Genomic DNA, 21,436 nt, shown 5'->3' with positions numbered 1-21,436 from the left:
CACCTCCCTGCCTTTACACATGCTGTTCTCTCTAGCCTTCAGAAGCCTCCTCTCCCCCAACTCCTCTTTTAAGTGTCATTTAAAGAATCACCCCCACCTCTGTATGTTGTTCCCTAACCAGCCCTCCCCACCTCTGCCCACGATGACTGCTTCTCTCCCCTGTGCCTCCCTGGAAACTGGTGACAACTCCTATCATTCAAGTGCCATGCTTTGTTGCAGCTCATGGTGGATGTGTCTGCGTTGCTAAAAGCCAGCAAGCTCCCCAAGGCTGTGACTGCATGTGCTGGCACTCAGAAAATGCTCGTTGAGTCAAAGTGTTATTGATGAGCAAAGTATGAGAGAGGAGAAAAACAGGGAAAGTGAAGAGCGTGCAAAAGGACACCCACAAAATGATACTAGCCGGCATCTGAGCTCCATCTGTGTGCTGGGTATGGTGCCACGTGCTTTTCAGGGGCTGTCATTTAATCCTCCCAACACCCTGCAGGTGTTATTGGGACTCACGTCACAGAGAAGGAGACTAAGGCACAGAGACCTTACATAATATGCCTCCAGCTGGGACCTGGTAGATTCGCACACAGGTGGTTCTACTCTTAACCCTATGATCTGAGAGAGGAGCTGACTTGGCTTGGAGCCACTGTCAATGTTCACCAGTTCAACAAACATTTCCTCAGTGCCTGTGCCAGACTGAGACAGAAGCAGGAGGCAGACGAGGGCACAGATGTGACAGCTGTTTCTATTTTGGCCCTGGAGAAGCTCACCTTTTGGCGGAGAAGAAGGAGGGGTGAGCCAGGAATATATTTCACTTACGCACAATGACCGTGGATTATTTCAAGTCCTGCACACCTCCTGCGGCAGGCAGGATGGATTTGCTCTGCTAGGGCTAAGAGCTAGGCATAAACTCACAGACAGAAGAGTGAGCGAGGGGGAAAAGACAAGATTCAAGGCAGAAGGAAAAGCAAAAATTATGTGAAGAAGGCAGGCAGGTCTTGGCAAGCCTGCTGCAGAAGGGCTGTCCCGTGGGGGCTGGGTGGAGGAGCATGTGCAGAAGAAATGGTCTGGACTCTCATTCCACATCCCTTCCCAGTGCACCGCCTGCTCCAGCGAACTAGAAATAAAGCCGTATTTCCAGAATGCCTTGAAGCTGTGGTTCTGGATGTGACTCTGCTAACCAGATACACCTGTAAAACTCACCGCCTGCAGTCTGCAGTAGCAGAACACAGATACTTTTGTTTTTCTCCAGATTTATCTCTGTGGTCACTTAGAGAAAAGAAATTATCTATGGAAACCCAAATGTTGGAAGGCCAAGTGGCTATAGCAATAAACCTTTATGGCAGGGGTGAAGAATTTAGACACTGGGGAGTTGGCTGGCTTCTTGAGTTCCCTCTGGAGCAAAATAAAGAAAAGGACACGCATGGAGTTAGCTACAGCATCTCCTATCGGGTACCAAGTTCTAGGTCAGTTAGAATTAGGTTCAGCAGAAAGGGACAATAACAATGGCATAACCATGTTGTAAGTTTATTTCTGGCAGAAAATTCCAGAGGCTGGTAGTCAGGGCTCTGGCAGTTCTGCTCCATGGCACCGTGCAACTTGCTGTTCTTCCTTCCCTGAGGTATGCCCCTCCCTAGTCTTCATGGTGCAGGATGGAATCCATCACACCTGTGTTCCAGGCTGTAGGATGGCTGCTGCTGCTGCTAAGTCGTTTCAGTCATGTCTGACTCTGTGCGACCCCAAAGATGGCAGCCCACCAGGCTCCCCCGTCCCTGGGATTCTCCAAGCAAGAACACTGGAGTGGGTTGTCATTTCCTTCTCCAGTGCATGAAAGTGAAAGTGAAGTCGCTCAGTCGTGTCCGACTCCTAGTGACCCCATGGACTGCAGCCCACCAGGCTCCTCCGTCCATGGATTTTCCAGCCAAGAGTACTGGAGTGGGGTGCCATTGCCTTCTCCGCTATAGGGTGGAAGGGGTACAAAAGAAATGGGGCAAAGAATGCTCATCAGCGTCTTCCTGAAAAAGTTTTTGAAAATTCTCTCATGATACTTTTGCTTTCATTCCACTTGTCACTGGGCCACATCTAACACAAAAGACTTGAAAACGTAATCAACAATTGTTACTTTTAATCAAGATGAAGGAGAGGACAGAAATCAGAGGGTTGTCTATCATCTTTCCAATGGGATGCACGGTGGAGGATGTCCCGGAAGGACATCAGGATGGATGAATGTGGGATAGGAAAGGCCTGATGTGACACAGCTAGTACCTTGGGCTTTATCCTCTGGCAATGAGGGCACCAGCTAGGTTTAAGCAGGAGAGAGACAGAAATGGAGCTGTTTTTTACAGAGATCTCAATGTGTGGATGGGTTCTGGCGATACTGTGACCCAGAAGCCAGTTAAAAAGCAGCTGCCCCGGCCCAGGTGAGGGGCAGGACAGGGAAATGCAGGAAAGAGGATGGAAGAGCCAGGGTAGGGTAGATGAGGACAGACCTTGGTGACCACTGGGAGATGGCAGTGAAGGAAAAGATGGGGCTTAGGATGACACCGGGGTTTATGGCTCCAGCAATTTGGTAAATGACAATGCAGCTACCAAAGTAAAGAAAGGAGTACTGGGACTTCCCTAGTGGCCCAGTGGCTAAGACGTGCACTCCCAATGCGGGCAGCTGGGGTTCGATCCCTGGTCAGGGAAGTAGATCCTGCATGCTGCAACCAAGACCTGGTGCAGCTAAATAAATAAGTAAATCTTAAAAAAAAAAAAAAAAAAAAGTACAGCAAATGAGGGAGGTGCTGCTTGTGGTGGGGAGAATGTGATCCACTTGATGTTTTGATTAGGAATATGCTGAGTCTAAGGCACCTTTTGGATGAGAGGTATTCAGCAAGCAGACAAAAATACGTGTTTAGAGCTCTGGAGAGAAGCCAGGACTGGAGTGTGTGTGTCTCAGTGACAGCTGCAAACACAAGTTTAGGATGGCTTGACCAGAAAAGAATGGGGGAACCAAGTCAAGGATGAAGCCTGAGGAAGTGCCAATGTGGTATGAATTCTCTGCAGAGTCCATTCTGATGGAAAGTTCTTTGGGAATTGCAGCTCAAGAAATTCAAGGATGCAAATGCATTCTTTTTCCAGGCATTCAGAACCTAGGGCAAATCACTGGATTTCAAAACAAGCTAAAATTGCTAAAGGCTTTTCATTTCCCCGGGTGACATACTTTAAGTTAAAAAAAAGTCATTTTGAAAGTTAAGGTTTCCATTACTACTCTGCCTGTGCCTAGAAAACCTCTTACCCCATCATTATCCAGGGAGCCTCCCTGTAATTATTCCACCAGGCCCTGGGCCTAGACAATATCAGCAGGTTGAGTTCTGTGTTGTCAGCGCTGACATCAAAGAACCCTCTCTGACAAACTGCTTTTCAGCTTCTGTAATGCCTTTCTGATTGCTTTCAAGAGATGGGAGTTGACTGTTGGTCCCAGTAACTGCTGCAGTTCTAGAATGGTTAAAAATTTGTACAGCACTCCTTTCATTTCAATTATTATTATTTTTATTTGGTGCATGTGGGATCTTAGTTCTCTGACCAGGGATGGAACTCATGCAGTAGAAAGCACAGAGGCTTAACCACTGGGCCACCAGGGAAGCCTCTTAATTGAACCTCCTTGCTCTTCCCCTTCTCCTCAGCCTCCATCCCTTGTTTCTTTCCTTGCCTCTTTTTCCTTCCTCCTTTCCTTTTTTCTTTCATCTCCCTCCCTCCCACTGTCTCCTCCTCCATCTCATTTTAAGGGGTTGGCTAGTATAACTCACCTTTGGAGCACTGTTTTCTTGAAAGTTAACAATTATACTTTGGAAAATACTTTAGGCCAAAGAATATGATATCAGAGTGCTCACTTCTTTGGGTAGTCACTAGCAGAGAATTCAGCTTACAAGAATCCAAGTAAGGGCATTCAATTATCTAGAAAATACTAAAATGACAAACTTCATTGAAACAACTTTGGTTCTTTTAAGAGAAACAAGAGCAAACTAAAATTTTTTTAAATGGTATATTTGTCTAAACTGGAAAGCTTGGGAGTGGGATTAGTATAGAATCCTATGATTAGTATAAATTAGGGATTAGTCTAAATACAGCCAAATATCTAGGATTTCTCACCTCAGCGTACATTGTTCACTAATAGTCATCACTATGGCCCTAAAACAGTGGAAGAATAACCACCACCAAACAAATATTAAATTATAGTCCTCATGTTCTCAGAACTAGACAGGAAAATGGGCAAAAAAAAAAAAAATAGAAGTTAAGGAAAATAAGGTAAAATATTTTATTATGCAAAATCAATTTTTAAAAGATATTCCTCTATTCTGAGATCATGTCCCTTTTGTTGCTGTCAATGTGTCCTTTCTTTTGTTAAAAAGAAAAAAAAAAATCTAGTGCCCATAGATGACAGGTTCTTTTTGAATGACCATACTTGGCAAAATTAAATTTTGTCAGTGCGATGTAAAAGTCTAGAGATCCCTGGAGTAATGCATTTCCCAGAAGCGTGGAAACCGATGGATTTCTGTCAGTTCCCTGAGGGTTGAGTGGATCTGGTTTCCTATCCTGTCTTTCCCTGCCCTGATCATAGTGGCTAGAGGTGAGGCAGGTGCTTAGTCAATAATAATTTATTGGAATTGATTGATATACAGGGACTCAAAGGCTTAAACAAGGCTTTTGCTTTCTCCATTTATTACCAAAACATTTAACATTTTAATTTACTTTTGGAATTGTAATTTTTTAAAATATATGTATTATTTACAACTCTGTTACACATACAAAACCACCTCTATGTGGCAGCCCTGCAGGGAATACTCTCAGGCTTTGTCTCTGCCCCTCATGAATATCCAGAAATGCATGTTAGGTGTGTGTTCAGGTCAGATCACCAAACCCTTCTCTGCTTTTCAAACCCTGGGAAGGAAAGAAGGAGACTTGTAATGGCTAAGCTACATAACTCCCAAAAACAGTAAAGATCCAGAGTTGGTTAAAACGAACTTTTAAATAGGAACTTGAGTTCTCTGGCCTCCAAAAATCAAAGAAAATTTTCAAAACCACTTTTAAAGAATTATAAAGAAAAAAAATACTTCTTTGTTTAAGTTCTTAATCCACAGATAACAGTATCATCGGGATTCTATTGTTACTTCCCAGAAGCTAGCAGAGAACATTTTCCGATTACTCTGCTCTTGAAACTGGTAAAAATGTAGACAGTAGCCAAGTCCATCAGAGTCATGACTCACTGAGACATAAACCTCCAGTTGTGTTACTAGGAGACTCAAGCACTGCCTGGTGTAGCTGGGAGGTGTTGATGAGCCTCATCTCCTCAGTAAGACAGGGAGACTCAGAGAAGCCACTGGGAATTAGTCTGTGTATTGTAGAGGCGAGGCAGCCTTAAGAGAGAAAATGGATTTTAAAATGGTAACAACTCACCTGCACCCTTATTTTCAAGGTGAAACATTCAGGAAATAAGAATCGTTTTGATTCTACCACCTAAAAATTACCACCGTTAATATTTTGATAAATATTCTTCTAGGGATGGAGGGGTGCATGCATGAAAGTGAGGATGGATGAACTGATGGTCTGATGGACAAATACGCTAATATCCACAATAATATGCCTATATGTATAGGAATGCATTTAAGAACTTATAATTGTTGTTTATGGAGAGGGGAGTTGGTAAGATAATGGAGAAGAGAGTTGGTAAGATGATGGTGAAGGGCGACTGATTTTTTAAAAATATACACACAGGTTATTTGGATTTTTCACAACTACATATTACTATGTGTGTATTACTTCCCTATTATTTTTTAAATTGTGAAAAATAATGCAATCACACTTGGGGGAAGTGGGATCTTGTCATGTTCTCCCCTGGGAGTGCCCTGGTGCACAGAGGTGACCCAGGGTGGCCTCTGGGCAAGGCTGGAATGCCTGCGACAGGGATGGGTGGAAAGCAGCTCTGGCCAGGACCTACACGCAGGGCCATCCGCAGCTGCGAAGATCGCACCTAGGCCGGGAGAGGCTGCCCCCTGCACTCTCTCCGTGGAGGCGGCGGGACTGTGAGCCTCACCCAGCAGAAAAGAGCACCCGAAAAAGCGAGAGGCGAGGACGCGGCGGCCCGACCCCAGGGCGCCCTCTGGCGGGGCTGAAGTGCGGGGCGCGACGGAGGAGGAGCCTCAGACTCCCCAAGCCGGGATACCATGAGGAGCGAGCCTGAGTGGGCTTGCCCTGGTTTTGGGTCTTGGTTTTCATTTCCCACCTTCTTGCCTCTCCATACATATTTCCTTCCACTCGTGTTGTTTGGGTCTTTTTTTTTTTTTCAATCTCGATCAGTTTTTTCTCCTCTCCAAAGTCATGCCTAGTCATTGTAAACAATTTTAGAAAACACCAAATATCGTAAAGATGAAAATAGATAAAACACCTTTAAACCCATAATTTAAGAGATAAGCGTGTGTTTAAAGTACTTCTTTTCTTCTAGTGTTTTGTTCTATACATGATATTAAGTATAAGATGGGCTTCCCAGGTGGCTCAGTGGTAAAGCATCTGCCTACCGAGGCAGGAGATGCAGGTTCCAGCCCCGGGTCAGGAAGATCCCCTGGAGAAGAGAATGGCAACCCACTCTAGTATTCTGGCCTGGAAAATTTCATGGACAGAGGAGCCTGGCGAGCTACAGTCCGTGGGGTCTCCCAGAGTGGGAAACGACTTAGTGACTAAACAACAGATGTGTAAGATAAGCCAGGAGGCAGCCAGGCTGGGTTTCTAAAGGCCGGAAGCCTCTACCCTGCCCTTTGGCCTTTCTGTTTTCTCTTTCACCAGGCCATTTCAACACCAGGGCTGACTCCAAATAGCCTTACCCAGTTTGTTTAAATTACCTGACCTCAGTTTGTTCATCTCCAGTAGGGAAGACTATTATTTGCCTGGAAGTTAGGCTTCCCTGATTGCTGTGGAACTCAGATGAGTCTTGGAGCTGCATTTGCAAGTTTTCTAACCTTGGAAATGCTATACATCATTGTGTTTGATCCTCCTGCATCAGTACTGAAGTCTCCCAGCTAGCAGAATGGCAGTTTGATGGGGGGACATGACTCAGCATTGAACTTGTATATGGCTGAACCACACTGACTCCATTTTGTCAGCTCTGTCTCAGGACCCCAGTCCTACCCACTTTGTGCCCTTTCTGAGCACTAAACTATAGTATGGTCACAAGGATTGTGCCCAAGTCAGATGAGTTCACTATCAACTTTTATCCTTGCCTTCATCTGATATGAAAACTGGAAGGATGCCTTTTGCTAACACAGATGGTTAATGATCATATGACTCCTGGGGGGGCAGGGGGACAGAGAAATGCCAGATGCTTCTCACTGGATAGTCAGACTCTATTTTTACCTTTGACCCCTCTAAGTTCCTCTGTACTCCTTTGGAGATTCCCAGTGCAGCTGCTAATAAGCCAGCATCATCTGTCTGCCCCATCCTTCCTGCCTGTTGTAAGTTACCCATAATAAGCTTCGTATTGTGCTTAATGGAGTTGTGTGCTTGATTTTTTCCATCTCAAAATTCTTTCTCAGTTCGGAGGTTATTATTCAGTATCTTTATGGGCCACTCTGATGGCTCAGTAGGTAAAGAATCTGCTTACAATGCAGGAGACACAGGAGAGATGGGTTCTATCTCTGGCTCGAGAAGATCCCCTGGGGAAGGAAATGGCCACCCACTCCAGTATTCTTGCCTAAGAATATCTTCACCTCCCACCAATTAGACAATCTCTTCACCATGTAGTGGCAGAGGCTTGGAGGACCAAACAACTGGCCCAAAGGCACACAGCTTGGCTGTGACAGGACTGGACTATAGCCCATACAGCTTCTGACCCCCCATCCGTGCATCATCTCCAATAGAAGATAGGGAAGGAGCATTTCTTTGGAATTGTTCTAGGGCATGACTGTCCCTATGCAGAAAACACAGAGAAAGGGATAGAGGCCCTCAGAGTCTGCTCAAAAAGTTCAGGAGTGGAAGAATAAGCCCATTATTCTTTATGCATTTAAAACCTTTTTCTTTTTAATAATGCTCTTCACATGCCATAACAGAGCTGAACATGAATTTAGAAGCTGTTTGAAAATTTTATACACTGGAATTTCAAAATAGACAACTTAATAGTCTGCTTGGATGTTAAATGAGTCACTTGAAATTAAGATTCTCTATTTTTCAGAACTGGTGGGATAATTGTCAGAGACTATTTGTGGGAATGCTCTGACCTGAGCCTTCATAAATATTGAATGGCCAGTTTAACGCTAAATACTTTCCAGTATACAGACTGCAGCTTTCTTGATCAATTTCAGAGACTAAGCCCTGAGCTGGGTTAGGACATGGAAGCAATCTGTAAGACCTGAATATTTATACTCAGTCCCACAGAAGAGATCATCCAATTTTGACCTGGCTGAGCAACCAGTAAGAATTTTTTTCATTAAATCACCAAATTTATGTCTTGCCCTATTCTTATTTATGTACATGGTAACTATTCAGACATTATACACTCAAAGTTAAGAGAACCGCCCCCCACCCCATTAGCATGACTGATCGTATTATCCTAGAAGGGCGGTCTGCCTGGTCAACCAGGGCACCTGGCCTCTGCTGCCTTCCCCCACACCCATGTTTCTCTTGGGATGCACATGGGCAGTGGGGAGATAGGCCCTCCAAACTTGAAAACAGAACCAGAAACATTTCCAAATGACTGTTAGGGGACCCAACTGGTGAAAATGTAATAAGTACCTAAGAGCAAAAAGAGACCCTGGACATGAGAGTTCTTTTGTAATCCTGTTGAGGATATTACTTTTGCCTGTGTATTTCATTAAGTCAACTCAAGTGAGAGTTTTCACCTTAGGAGCTGTGTCTGTGAGACAGAAAATGTCAGTTTGTTCCCAGGTGAAGGGGAGGATAAACACCTTTCTTACTCCCCTGTCAAGGGGTGCATCGTGCAGGCTGTGGCTCCAGGACCAGGTGGGACACCCAGCCACCAGGAATGGAGATTAAGCCACCCTGCAGGGTCCTTGGGGACAGCCCTTTGGCTGCAGGCTTCTGGGAACACCCCCTCTCCTGAGGGCCCTCTCTAGCTATGGTCAGTGACAGTCGTGAGGGAGGACTCTGACAGCACAAAGACATCATGAAGCGGTTACGACCCGCTGTTGGGGAAAGAGGTTTTCCCAGGTGGCTCAAGTGGCAAAGAATCCACCTGCCAATGCAGGAGACTCAGGCAACTTGGGTTCGATCCCTGAGTCGGTAAGATCCACTGGAAGAGGTCATGACAACCCACTCCCAATATTCTTGCCTGGAAAATTCCATGAACAGAGGAGCCTGGCAGGCTATAATGAAAATTCATGAGGTCACAAAGAGTCGGACATGACTGAGCACACACGCACTTGAGCAAAGAAGAAAATGAGGTTTCCAGAATCCGCCCTACCAAACTGTGCCAACACTATTGATAGTTCCCTCTCTTTTCCAGGTGTTAAATGGAGCCAATTACATAATAATTCATCTTCTGAAAATTCACTTAGCTTTGGGGAGCTGGAAGGATGATTTTGCATAGGAGATTGTTTGATGAGACAGCCCTCCTCTCCCCCTCTGCCTCTGCATGTAGGCAGAGCAAAAGGTAGGAATTGAGGGCAGAGGTGCCAGGCTGTTTCTGTCACCCCTACCATGGGTACCATCGCCCCCATTCTTGTCACTTTCCTCCACTGCAGTGCACTAGGAAAGTTCTCCCAGCAGGGCGACAAGCACAGGCAGCTTCTAGAAAGTGAATTCCAATCTCCTGGCTTTAGGGTCCTCATTTCTGACCACTTTCCAGGGTCAGGCAGCAACGGATCAGGCAGAACATTTTCTGAGGAACTCCAGGAGAAAATACAGGCAGGAGAGGAGCTTTGGACAACACCTTCCAAATCCCAATGAAAAGGATCCATTGTAACCCAGAGGCAGAAGAGGTACACTTCAACCAGTTGGTTGAGAGCCATCAAGTTCTGGAGCAAACCTGACCAATATCAGCAACCCTTTGGCAGCATGAGATTGAGGGCTTTGTGGGGGCTGAGTTTCTTGCATCTTTGTCACCACAGCCTCTGCAAGGGTAGGCTCTGGTCTCCCATGGGATGGATTACCGCAGCAGGTCTCCTTTGGAAGCCATCTTGCTGCCCAGCAGGAATGGTGGCACCCACGTACACAACACACACCCCGTGTGCCAGCAGTGAGCCTACACCCTTCTATTGCTTCCAAGAAACCTAATGAAATGCAACTGTGTGGGAGTGACAGTAGGGATAAGCTTAAATTTGCTGTAAATAACATTTTTAAAAGGAATTCATTTGCAAGCATTTATACTTTACTGTAACTAATTTCTTGCCACATAGCTATGGATGAGAATCATCAGCCTATCCATAGGATTGGGGGGTTTCTACTCAAATGCCTTGGGGACTGGAGTCTGCCCATGGGTGTGGGGTCCTGTCCACCCACACAGGTCTTGCCAACTCTTTCTTGCCTTGTATTTCCAACTATAGGTTGACATCCTATTCTGTTGGGGCACATTGGTAACACTTTTTCAGTGTTTACATGAGTTGCCAAATGGTTTTGCCTAGTCGCTTGCAGTTGGGTTTCCATCATTTACACGCAGGATCAAACATGACTTTGCCATGATGGTTACATCCCTTGAGGATAAGCCTAGGAGCTGGGATGGTGACCCCAAACCTGGTCAAGCCCCCACTGTGGTCTCCCTCAAAAAATATTTTGAGGCATGTAAAAATTGACATGAAATTCAATGTCAGTGACCATAACCTAAGTTTTGCACTGACACCACCATTTTCACTCATTTATCCACCATCTGTGACTGCCTCCACGGCAACATGGCAGAATGGAGGAGTCGTAATGGGCTGTTTATGATGCCCTTGTTGCTTTGCACAGCTGCTCAGTTATAACTGGGTGCTGCAAACTGCAGTCACACCTTGACCACATTTCAAGGGCCATATAGTGACATTTCAAAATTCTTTTTATTACTCGCTTATACTCATCAAAACAAATCAAGACAAGTGAACTCTGTTGTATTCTTAAGGTACAATAGAATTTTGCTATTAAATATCAAAGCATAGTTTTAGACTCACAGACATGGAGAACAGACTTGTGGTTGCCAAGGGGGAGGGGCTGGAGGAGGGATGGACTGGGAGTTTGGACTTAGCAATGCAAACTATTATATGTAGAATGGATGAACAACAAGGTCTTACTGTATAGCACAGGGAATGATATTCAATATCCTAGGATAAACCATCATCTAAAAGAATATTAAAAAGAATATATAACTGAATCACTGCTGTACAGCAGAGATTAATACAACATTGCAAATCAACTATACTTCAATAAAAATATATTTTTTAAAAAGCATGGTTGTATTATACAAGGACACGGGCTGTGCTGAAAGAATACAATGCATGTTGATATAATTAGATAAGCATTCATGCTGTGTTCAGAAAATTTTTTAATTTTAAAATAGAATATCTCCTTATAGCAGAATTTCTTCCCCCATGCCCCCCAAAAAATGAAAATAAGTCTTCAATCAAAATAAGTTTCCAAGGAGTTCATTTGTTATCCAAGCAAGGAAAACTGTTTACCAGTGGTGAATTAATCAAATAATATTTGATTATGCAGCTGAAGACATGTGTCCAGACAAAATGAATTTGATTATTCATTTTTAGAGGAAGTTACTCAAAGAATTAGGACTTCTCTGGTGGCTCAGTGGTAAAGAATCCACCTGCCAATGTAGGAGACATGAGTTTGATCCCTGGGGTGGGAAGATTCCCTGGGAAAGGAAATAGCAAACCCACTCCAGTATTCTTGTCTGGAAAATTCCATGGCTGGAAGAGCCTGGCAGGCTAGAGTCTATGGAGTCACAAAGAGTGACATGATTGATCAACTGAACAACAACAACAGCTCAAAGAATTGAGGGCGTAGGGGCAACATCAATAGAACATTTTTAAAAACCAAAGCAAATGATTTTGAGTCATTTTCTTGGGCTCTTGATGAGTCAACAGATATTACTGGTAATACCATTATTTGAGGCATCAACAGCAACTTTTTAAAAAAACTTTTATTTTGTATTGGAGTGCAGTTGACTAACAATGCTGTGTTAATTTCGGGTGTACAGAAAAGTCACTCAGTTGTACATATACATGTAGCTGTTCTTTTTCAAATTCTTTTCCCATGTAGGCTATTACAGAGTATTGAACAGAGTTCCCTGTGCTATACAGTAGGTTCTTGTTGATTATCTGTTTTAAATATAGCAGTGTGTACATGTCAGTCCCAAATGCTCGAGCAAGTTTGCAGTGATGGAAGAATTAGCCTCTGAATAGTTGGCATGGAACAATTACAGGTGAGAATATTTTCAGAGACATTGGGGAAACACTAATTCAGGACAATGTGAAATAGAATCTAAAAACACAAGTGATGGTAACGTGTGGAGCAGCAGCTATTTTGCAGAAGGATGTGAATCTATTTGAATTTATTATGCAATGACACTACAGCTGTGTATTATTGAACCAGTGGTCCCAGTGGTGAATTTCCTTCATTCACATGGTTGCCAGTTCTGAGAATTTTTGTCAGCAATAGGAGTTGAATAGTTCAATTTTCCTGGCCACATAACAGTCTGGTGGCTTAGCAAGGGTAAGTTTCATTGTGATTATTTGAGCACAGGATCAATATTGGAGTTTTTCAAAGCACCTTCATCCACTGTTATTGAATACTGAATGGCTTTGTAAATTCACTTTTGCTGCAGACGTTGATGTTTCTTAATGAATTCAACCTCCTTACCTGAACTTCCTTGAAACTCTCTCTTCCTAGGGACGGTTGATAACTTCTTGCTATTTACTCTCAAAATGCTGGCTCTGGTGCTTACACATTTGCCTTTTAGATGCCAGTGATACGCAAGTCTTTACCTTCTGCCTGTCATTCTTTCTCCTCTTTGACTCCATCTACACCTACAGCTGGGCTTGCCCAGCGGCTCAGTGGTAAAGAATCCACCTGCACTGCAGGAGACACAGGAGACAAGAGTTAGATTTTTGATTCGGGAAGATGCCCTGGGGAAGCGAGTGGCAACCCACTCCAGTCTTCTTGCCTGGAGAATCCCATGGAGGGAGGAGCCTGGTGGGCCACAGTCCACAGGGTCACAATCAGACATGACTAAAGCGACTGAGCATGCGCGCATGCCTGTAGCTGCAACAGTCCCACATGTGCCTATTCTCAGAATTCAATGGTGGCTCAGCGGTTAAAGCGTCTGCCTGCCATGCGGGAGACCTGGGCTCGATCCCTGAGTCGGGAAGATCCCCTGGAGAAGGAAATGGCAACCCACTCCAGTGTTCTTGCCTGAAGAATCCCATGGAGGGAGGAGACTGGTGGGCTACAGTCCATGGAGTCCCAAAGAGTCGGACACGACTGAGCGACTTCACTTTCACTTTTTCACTTTGCAGAATTCAATATCTAGCCCAGACCTCTGTTGATTTCCAAACCCATATTTCCAGTTGCCTACTGGACACATTAACTTGGATATTTCAGACACCTTAAATTTAACATGTCCAGAGCAATTCAGGGATCCCCAAGACCGTTCAGGGTTGATGATTCGCTAGGACTTATAACCTAAGAAAAGCTGTTACCTTCATGGCTATGATTTTTTACAGCTAAAGGATACAGACTAAAAGCAACAGAGTGGAAAACTGTAAGAAACCAATGCAGGCAGGGGTACTAATAGTCAGACCAAATAAAGATAAGGGTAACCAGATGAAAACCCAGGACCAGCTGAGGTTCTTGCTGAGGGCGAAGGGAATACAACTGGGTAATGAAGAGAAGGTAGTAAATACCAGCGAGTAAAGACGGCTGGCTTCAAAACATATATTTGGTTGTTATGAGTATTTGTTTATTCTGTTTTGAATAAGTCAGTGCACATTTACTGCATACATGTATGTGACTAGTGATACAGACAGAGCATAATTCAAATGTGGGGCCCTTTTGGTTGACTATCATTGCATTTAAACAATTAAAAGCCCAAAAAGGCAAAAAATAAAGAGGATATTTTGTTCAGCATAGGGAAAGACAGCCCTTATTTCGTAATAACTTTAAATGGAGTATAATCTATAAAAATATTGAATCAAAAAATAAAGAAAATGAAAAAAAGTTAAATGTACATTATGTAAGGAATGTAAAACTCAAAGACCATGATTATAAATGTTCTGTAAAGTACTTCAATGCCATACTGTCAGTGCTCAATAAATTTTAAATAGTAAAAAGTGAAGTTACAAAAAAAAAATCAACAGAGCAATAAGGCACATGGGCAAAACCCATGGCCCAGGAAAAACTAAGCTCAGGCTTCCAGGCATCCTCTCCCAGGAAAGTCACAACAGTGTGTGACAACACCTGTGAAGTGTTGCCAACCAAGGAAGCTCACCCAGGCCTTGGCATCCTGGGTTTTTATTGGGAGTCAGTCACGTAGGCATGTGGCACCCATGTGAATGATCTCATCTACTCAGATGCCAGCAAAAGCAGGCATTCACCATGAGTCACACTGTACGTGTTGTTGCTTCAGTCGGGCCTGACTCTGTGCGACCCTATGGACTGTAGCCTGCCAGGCTCCGCTATCCATGGGATTCTCCAGGCAAGAATACTGGAGTGGGTTGCCATGCCCTCCTCCAGGGGATCTTCCTGATCAGGGATAGAACCCATGTCTCTCACATCTCCTGCACTGGCAGTCAGGTTCTTTACCACTAGCACCACCTGGGAAGCCCACTATAAACTTATGTGATCAACTTATGTGCTCACACTGGTACAGCATAGCCCAAGGCTTCATGCATATGTTGTTCAGTCACTCAGTTGTGTCCAACTCTTTGCAACCCCATGGACTGCAGCACGCCAGGCTTCCCTGTTCTTCTATCTCCCAGAGTTGGATCAAGCTCATCCATTGAATTGATGATGCCATCCAACCATCTCATCCTCTGTTGTCCCCTTCTCCTCATGCCCTCAATCTTTCCCAGCATCAAGGTCTTTTCCAATGAGTTGGCTCTTTGAATCAGGTGGCCAATGTATTGAAGCTTCAGCTTCAGCTTAGTCCTTCCAATGAATATTCAAGGTTAATTTCTTTTAGGATTGACTGGTTTGATGTCCTTGCTGTCCAAGGGACTCTCAAGAGTCTTTTCCAGTATATAAAAATATTCTTATAGGGCAGAATATTCCAAGAGCTCAGAGGTTATTTCTTAGGAGTCAGCTGAGGGCCAGTCCTGAAGGCAGAACTTTCTAGGAAGTAATGTGCAGGTAACCCAGGGCTACAGAGTTAACTCTTTTCTGCACAACTTCCCAGAGCTATTCTTCCTTAACTGTATCATCTGCCATTACCTGAGGAATCAACCTAGAGTGCTTTGCTTAGCCCCAGCATTCATCAGATCTGCCTGTAAGTCCATTCCCTTTCTCAAATCACTTCTTACATGGATTATGGCAAACTGGACTCATCTCCATTTTGCTTTCCTTCCAGCAGTTCTCCCTATTGCTTCTATCTGGAAATCAGGATCATGACAACTGCTGTGACAGGAGTATGCACAATCTAGGCATTGGGAATAAACGCTATGAAAGAGGAATGCTCGTGATGCTGTGACAAGAAACGGAGGGAACAGTCTGCTTGTGCCATGCTCCTGCTCGACGTACAGCGTCACTGAGAGGATAAATTCAAAATCCCTTGTATCCAAGACCTCTTAGCCTGGCCCCTGCCTATCTTCCCACTGGTTTCCTAGGTCTTTTACTCTGTGCAAACAGAACCACTTAGAGTTTCAATAAAGTTCATGTGGTTTTGAAACCATTCACCTCAGATTGGGACTTGAACTGGCCAAAACACAGTCTTCCAACTGAGGTCACACACACGGTTTCAGGACCTAATGAAACTCAGGTTCTTGATATCTCATCACAGAAAGAATTCCATGAGAGATAAAGTGACAGGTAAGAGGTGGATTTATTTAGAGGGAAACATTCCATGGAATGTGGGTCATCTCAGAAGGCAAAAGCAGCCTTGAAATTGTGGTGTGGTTAACTTTTACTGGCTGGGGGCAATTTCATAGGTTAATGAGTAGGAGGATTATTCCAACTGTTTTGGGGAAGGGGAGGAGATTTTCAGGAATTGGGCCACTGCCCACTTTCTGGTCTTTGAAGGTCAACTTTGGAACTATCATAGCACCTGTGAGTACATTATTTAACTTGCTGGTGTGGTACAATAAGCATATACTGAGGCTTAAGATCTAGTGGAAGTTGACTTGTTCACCATCTTGGACCCATTTGGTTTTATCAGTTTGTGTTTCAAAAGTCGTGCTCTGCCCCTTCCCCTCCTGTTTCAATTTGACCTTGACTGTTCTGTTTCCTTTACCTGGAATGTCTACTCTTCAATATTTAGCTCACACATCCTCTCTGATTTCCTACCTCCTAGTCAAAGATGCTGCCCTCCCTCCACCCCGCTTCTCTGATCCTCAGAGCATTCTCATACCTCTGCTGTATTAATTTTCCAACTTCCTTCAATGGTTCATTCCTTTCCCCTTGGAAGATTGTTAGTTTCTGACAACAATCAAGTTATCTTCAAGGCCACAGCCCTTGCACCTAGTACTACAATCTTAATAGCTCAATAAACATTTGCTGAGAGAATAAAAGAAAGTTAAATTCTGAAAGAAGAGAGGTGACTGCCTGCTTATAGAAGGAGGGGAAGTTGTGTAGACACAAGAACTTTTGAGTTTCTATTAAAGGAAAATAGATGTTATCAGATTGAGAGAAAATGCCATAAAATATTTTTAATTTGATTCCTATGCTCCATTATATATTAGCTGTGTGGCACTGGGCAAAATTCTCTCTCCTTGGTTCAGTTTTCTCATCTGTCAAGTGAGGATGACTATTGCTCCTACCTATAAAGTTGTTAGGAGAAGTAAGAGGAATTGCTTATTATGGCTTAGTGTCCTGTCTGGAACACAACAAGGGATATTGGAAATTAGATAAGTTGCTATCCACAAAGATCAGTTTGTGTTACAGATGTGCAGATCAAGGGAAGCTGGCAAGGAATTTTGGGAGGCTCCCCAGCAGCCTCAACTATAAACGGTTCACTAGAAGGTTGCTCTTTTCTATCAGATCTGCTCTCACACAACAACTCCTGAGACCAACATCTGCAAAACTGCACAGTAATAAACACAGGGTGTTTGGGGAAAATAGGATTATGGGCATAACACTCAAAAAACTTCATCAGTGACTCAAAAAACAAAAGTCCTAATAAAATCAACAGCAGCGTTTTATACAGTTTAAGGGGTTAAGAAACACATGAACACAATAAATATGGAACTTTAACCTTGGGAAAGACTGGAAGTTTGCTTGAGGAAGGGGTGTTGGAAATGTCGTCATAGCTTGTGAGTTATTGCAACGTGGTGGCAGGTCGTCTGAAATGGAAGGGGAAATTATAATGCTAAATAGGAGCAGGCATTGCTGCGACACACGTGGTAAACCGAGGTTGCTGGTGGATATTTAAGGTGTCTTGTGTTTTCTCCTCCCTACCCAGATCAATTCGGCTGGGGGTAGTTTTTTGCATTCATCTAGTGTTTCTCGTACATAAGCAAATGCAAATTTTGTTCTGTGATTAAATCATTCCCAAATATATTAATCACACTGAGAAATATTTGGTTGTGTGTTGTTTTGTAAACCAAGTATTTTAGAACTGCTCAGTAAGAGAGACTATAACTCAATTCTATCTTTTGGAAACCATACCTGAGGAATGAATTAAAGGGAGCAGTTTTTAAGGGATTAAGATTCAACAATCGAAACTCAAGTCAGAGTTCTGGTTACTTAGAGGAGCCTTCAGCCACACACGCAGCCACACTCTTCATCCCGCTTCACACCTCTGGTGTGGACCTCATTACAAACAGCTCCCTGTTCACTTCTGAAAATTGTTTGGACAGTAATTTATAGAATTTAAATTAAAAGCATGAATTGAATTGGTTTCCTCAGATCTTTGCCTTTGATAAAAATGAGCAAATGTGTATCACAAAAGGATTAAAGCTGAACTAATTCCGATTAAAATTTTCCATGGTTTCTTTAAAATCAAAATAGTTTCTTAGAACTAATATATGCCACAGTTTTCTGTGACTAGTTGTTGATCTATTTTTCTTTAGGGCATTAAGTCTAGAACAAATAACTGTTTGGAAAAGTTTGCTTTCACTAAATAATTTATATTTTCACTATGTAATATTTTTCACTTAAGATTTAAGGAGTGAAACTATCAAAAATAATCTATCAACTAGTTACTTTTCCAGGTAAAAGCGACTGATTAAGGAAAAAGGCTAAAAGAGTTTAAGCTGATACTTCACAAAGCATTACACTCCTGGGAAGCTCTGAAAGGGCTGTTTCATTGAACATTTTCGCAAATATAAAATTAGCGGGGGGAGGTTATTTTGAAAGTCAGAGTTACAAGTATTTGGGGTAAATTAATTATGACATTATAATCCGATAATAACCTCAGGGGCTGACAGGATGAGAAGCAGACACTTGTTAGGGCTGAGAACCAGCAGGGTCTTATCCTGCCCCTGGCTGGACAGTTTCCACCTCAGCTTAGACACCAGGTACATTAGTGAATTGGGTCCAGAGAACTAGAATGGAGGCAGGTTCTAGAAAGTCTGAGGGCTTAGGGAACATGCAAAATCTGCTTTTTTTTCCTAATCAGTGCACTGGGTTGGGGCAAGGTTTGCTTTAATGGAGCACTGTAACCAGAAAATTGTCTTGACAGACAGAAACCAGAAAACTAAAATCTCTAAATGCAGACATAGCAGGGGAACTAGAAAAGCTCCAGCTGCCCTGCAAGCAGCTGTTCTTTTTCAACTAAGTCAAATATTCATACAAATTACTTCATTCTACTACTGTAACATTCATTTTTCATGGCGACATCCGAGAAAGGTTACTGGACCACTGGACAAAACAATCTTTTGGCCACTGTGACTATAGTCACAGAGGGACATGGTGCACATACTAAGAACAAGAAACCTGGCAGAAAGAGAGGCTGTCTAGGTTTGTTATATTATTTGCTATTAATTTAGCTACTTCAATTAGATCCTTAATGTCCTAAACTTGAAATGGTAGAGATTCAGCTCATGGTCCCCATTCACAGAAACAAGGGTGAGTCTCGTCTGTGGACCAAGTGGTCAGTACCTTTGGTGTTAAACATGATAGCATGGTGGATTATGGGTTGAGAACTGTACAGTTTCATTTAAAAAGTCATACAGAAGGTACTACAGCAGTCTGGAATAAGCTGAAATTTAGGGATTGGAATATCTGGGGTTTTAAGTTTTGATTTTGTCACTTGTTATGTGACCTTGCATTTGTCCCTTGACATCTGGGTCTGTTACCAAGTCTCTAAAAATAGGAAAGTTAACCAGAATTGAAAGAGACACATGTACCCCAATGTTCATCACAGCACTGTTTATAATAGCCAGGACATGGAAGCAACCTAGATGTCCATCAGCAGATGAACAGATAAGAAAGCTGTGGTACATATATATAATGGAGTATTACTCAGCCATTAAAGAGTACATCTGGATAAATTCTAATGAGGTGGATGAAACTGGAGCTTATTATACAGAATGAAGCCAGAAAGAAAACGTCAATACAGTATACTAACGCATATATATGGAATTTAGAAAGATGGTAATGATAACCCTGTATGAGAGACAGGAAAAGAGACACAGATGTATAGAACAGTCTTTTAGACAAGAGACACAGATGTATAGAACAGTCTTTTAGACTGTGGGAGAGGGAGAGGGTGGGATGATTTGGGAGAATGGCATTGAAACATGTATAATATCATACATGAAACCAATCACCAGTCCAGGTTCGATGCAGGATACAGGATGCTTGGGGCTGGTGGACTGGGAAGACCTGGAGGGATGGTATGGGGAGAGAGTGGGAGGGGGGTTCAGGATGGGGAACACATGTACATCCATGGTGGATTCATGTTGATGTATGGCAAACCAATACAATATTGTAATTAGCCTCCAAATAAATAAATTTAAATTTTAAAAAAGTACATAGTACACAGATATATTGTACAGCACAGAGTCAGTTCAGTTCAGTTCAGTTCAGTTGCTCAGTCATGTCCAACGCTTTGCAACCCCATGAATCACAGCATGCCAAGCCTCCCTGTCCATCACCAACTCCTGGAGTTCAGACTCACATCCAATGAGTCAGTGATGCCATCCAGCCATCTCATCCTCTGTAGATACCTTCTCTTCCTGCCCCCAATCCCTCCCAGCACCAGAGTCTTTTCCAACGAGTCAACTCTTCACATGAGGTGGCCAAAGTACTGGAGTTTCAGATTCAGCATCATTCCCTCCAAAGAAATCCCAGGGCTGATCTCCTTCAGAATGGACTGGTCGGATCTCCTTGCAGTCCAAGGGACTCTCAAGAGTCTTTTCCAACACCACAGTTCAAAAGCATCAATTCTTCGGTACTCAGCTTTCTTCACAGGCCAACTCTCACATCCATTCATGACCACTGGAAAAACCATAGCCTTGATGGACCTTTGTTAGCAAAATAATGTCTCTGCTTTTCAATATGCTGTCTAGGTTGGTCATAACTTTTCTTCCAAGGAGTAAGCATCTTTTAATTTTATGGCTGCAGTCACCATCTGCAGTGATTTTGGAGCCCCCCAAAAATAAAGTCTGACACTGTCTCCACTGTTTCCCCACTTATTTCCCATGAATTGATGGGACCAGATGCCATGATCTTCATTTTCTGAATGTTGAGCTTTAAGCCAACTTTTTCACTCTCCACTTTCACCAAGAGGCTTTTTACTTCCTCTTCACTTTCTGCCATAAGGGTGGTGTCATCTGCATATCTGAGGTGATTGATATTTCTCCCGGCAATCTTGATTCCAGCTTTTGCTTTTTCCAGCCCAGCATTTCTCATGACGTACTCTGCATATAAGTTAAACAAGCAGGGTGACAATATACAGCCTTGATGTACTCCTTTTCCTATTGGAACCAGTCTGTTGTTCCACGTCCAGTTCTAACTGTTGCTTCCTGACCTGCGTATAGGTTTCTCAAGAGGCAGGTCAGGTGGTCTGGTATTCCCATCTCTTTCAGAATTTTCCAGTTTACTGTGATCCACACAGTCAAAGGCTCTGGCACAGTCAATAAAGCAGAAATAGATGTTTTTCTGGAACTCTCTTGCTTTTTCCATGATCCAGCGGATGTTGGCAATTGGATCTCTGGTTCCTCTGCCTTCTCTAAACCCAGCTTGAACATCTGGAAGTTCACAGTTCACATACTGTTGAAGTGGCTTGGAGAATTTTGAACATTACTTTGCTAGCGTGTGAGATGAGTGCAATTGTGCGGTAGTTCGAGCATTCTTTGGCATTGCCTTTCTTTGGGATTGGAATGAA

The sequence above is a fragment of the Oryx dammah genome, unplaced genomic scaffold (assembly GCF_014754425.2).
Source record: "Oryx dammah isolate SB20612 unplaced genomic scaffold, SCBI_Odam_1.1 HiC_scaffold_28, whole genome shotgun sequence".
Classification (NCBI taxonomy): Eukaryota; Metazoa; Chordata; class Mammalia; order Artiodactyla; family Bovidae; genus Oryx; species Oryx dammah.
The sequence above is the reverse complement of the archived record's forward strand: the minus strand, read 5'-3'. Positions refer to the sequence as shown.